Source organism: Arachis ipaensis, chromosome B10 (assembly GCF_059453495.1).
Source record: "Arachis ipaensis isolate K30076 ecotype BB chromosome B10, ASM5945349v1, whole genome shotgun sequence".
Lineage (NCBI taxonomy): Eukaryota > Viridiplantae > Streptophyta > Magnoliopsida > Fabales > Fabaceae > Arachis > Arachis ipaensis.
Window position 1 is genome coordinate 35,568,412 of NC_142435.1, and position 2,932 is coordinate 35,571,343.

The window sequence follows — 2,932 nt, forward strand, 5'->3', positions numbered from 1 at the left end:
ACCATTGTTAAAGCCTTGTAGAGGCTTCTGATCCTTCCATGAGAAATTTGGATGATTTCTCCATGTTGAGTTATAGGTGTTTCCATAAGGTTCACCTAAGTAATTCACCTCTGCTATTGCAGGGTTCTCAGGATCATAGGCTTCTTCTTCAGAAGATGCCTCTTGAGTACTGTTGGATGCAGCTTGCATTCCATGCAGACTCTGAGAAATCATATTGACTTGCTGAGTCAATATTTTGTTCTGAGCCAATATGGCGTTCAGAGTATCAACTTCAAGAACTCCCTTCTTCATAGGCGTCCCATTGCTTACAGGATTCCTTTCAGAAGTGTACATGAACTGGTTATTAGCAACCATGTCAATGAGTTCTTGAGCTTCTGCAGGCGTTTTCTTTAGGTGAATGGATCCACCTGCAGAGGTATCCAATGACATCTTAGATAACTCAGACAGACCATCATAGAATATATCCAGGATGGTCCATTCTGAAAGCATGTCAGAAGGACACTTTTTGGTCAACTGTTTGTATCTTTCCCAAGCTTCATAGAGGGATTCACCTTCTTTCTGCCTGAAGGTTTGAACATCAGCTCTAAGCTTGCTCAGCTTTTGAGGAGGAAAGTACTTGGCTAAGAAAGCCATGACCAGCTTATCCCAAGAGTTCAGGCTGTCTTTAGGTTGAGAATCCAACCATAATCTAGCTCTGTCTCTTACAGCAAAAGGGAAAAGCATGAGCCTGTAGACTTCAGGATCTATTCCATTAGTCTTAACAGTATCACATATCTGCAAGAATTCAGTTAAGAACTGAAAAGGATCTTCAGATGGAAGTCCATGAAACTTGCAGTTCTGCTGCATCAGAGAAACTAATTGAGGTTTCAGCTCAAAATTGTTTGCTCCAATGGCAGGAATGGAGATGCTTCTTCCATGTAAATTGGAATTAGGTGCAGTAAAGTCACCAAGCATCTTCCTTATATTATTATTATTTTCGGCTGCCATCTCCTCTTCCTGTTCAAAAATTTTTGAAAGGTTTTCTCTGGATTGTTGTATTTTAGCTTCTCTTAATTTTCTCTTCAGAGTCCTTTCAGGTTCTGGATCTGCTTCCACAAGAATGTTCTTATCCTTGCTCCTGCTCATATGACAAGGAAGAATGGACAGAAAAATGATAATAATAATAGAGATCCTTTATACCACAGTATAGGGATCCCTTTGTGAGTGGAAGAAAAGAGGAGGAGACAAAGAATGTGATGTAAAGGAAGAAATGCAACTGTACGAATGGAAGAGATGTGAGGTGAGATGTTAGGATATGAATGAATAAATAGAATGAGATGGGGGAGGAATAATTTTCGAAAATTATTTTGAAAAAGGGTTAGTGATTTTTGAAAATTGGTTTTTGAAAATTGTTAGTATTTTTTTTTCGAAATTTTTTTTTAAAAATAAAAATAAAAATAAAAATAATTAGTAAATAAAAAAGAAATTTTTGAAAAAGGGGGAGGTATTTTCGAAAATTAGAGAGAGAGAGTTAGTTAGGTGGTTTTGAAAAAGTTAAGAAACAAACAAAAAGTTAGTTAGTTAGTTGAAACAAATTTTGAAAAGATAAGAAGTTAGGAGGTTAGAAAAGATATTTTGAAAAGATATTTTTGAAAAAGATAAGATAAGAAGATATTTTTGAAAAGATATGATTGAAGTTAGTTTTTGAAAAAGATTTGATTTTTAAAATCTCAATTAATGACTTGATTCATAAGAAATCACAAGATATGATTCTAGAACTTAAAGTTTGAATCTTTCTTAACAAGTAAGTAACAAACTTGAAATTTTTGAATCAAAACATTAATTGTTTATGTTATTTTCGAAAATTTATTATAAAAATAAGAAAAAGATTTTTGAAAAATATTTTTGGAATTTTCGAAAATAACTAAGAATTTTGAAAAAGATTTTGAAAAAGATAAGATTTTCAAATTGAAAATTTGATTTGACTCATGAGAAATAATTTGATTTTAAAAATTTTTGAAAAAGTCAATCCAAATTTTCGAATTTGATGAGAGAAAAAGGGAAAGATATTTTTTTGATTTTTGAAATTTTTATGAAAAACATGAAAATTATGCAATGCATGAAATTTTTAGATCAAAACATGTGATGCATGCAAGAATGCTATGAATGTCAAGATGAACACCAAGAACACTTTGAATGTCATGATGAACATCAAGAACATATTTTTGAAAAATTTTAATGCAAAGAAAACATGCAAGACACCAAACTTAGAATTCTTTATTGCTTAGACACTAAGAATTCAAGAATGCATAGGAAAAACATGAAAAGACACAAAACAAAAAATCATCAAGATCAAACAAGAAGACTTACCAAGAACAACTTGAAGATCATGAGGAACACTATGAATGCATGAAATTTTCGAAAAATGCTAGATGCATATGCAAGTGACCCAAACTTATAATGTGACTCAAGACTCAAACAAGAAACAGGAAATATTTTTTATTTTTATGATTTTCTAATTTTTTTGGATTTTTATTTTATATTTTTCGAAAATTAGAAGAAAAAATAAGGATTCCAAAATTTTTAATATGAATTCCAGGAATCTTGCCATGTTAGTCTAAAGCTTCAGTCCAGGAATTAGACATGGCTCACTAGCCAGCCAAGCTTTCAATGAAAGCTTCAGTCCAAAACACTAGACATGGCCAATGGCCAGCCAAGCTTCAGCAGGTGATCGTGGATCAACAGCGGGTAGATCAGGAACAGTAGCAGGTGGATTAGCTCCAACTAGCTTGCTCTTGATAACAAATTGCAAGCCTCAGTCCAAAAGAATTTAGACATGGCTTTACAGCCAGCCAGGCTGCAACATATAATTACATGGGCTGGAGTGATTAGTTAAATACCAATCCCAAAGTAGTTTGGGTATGGCTTTACAGCCAGATATGATTCAACATAT

The 2,932-nt window shown here is 33.3% G+C and overlaps 1 non-coding gene across 1 annotated transcript; it reads left to right on the forward strand.

Moving 5' to 3' along the window:
- Positions 1 to 483: 483 nt before the first annotated feature.
- LOC148579677 (small nucleolar RNA R71) lies at positions 484 to 591 on the forward strand. Its single transcript, XR_015896751.1, has one exon. It is a non-coding gene; the product is annotated as a small nucleolar RNA R71 (small nucleolar RNA).
- Positions 592 to 2,932: the final 2,341 nt, after the last annotated feature.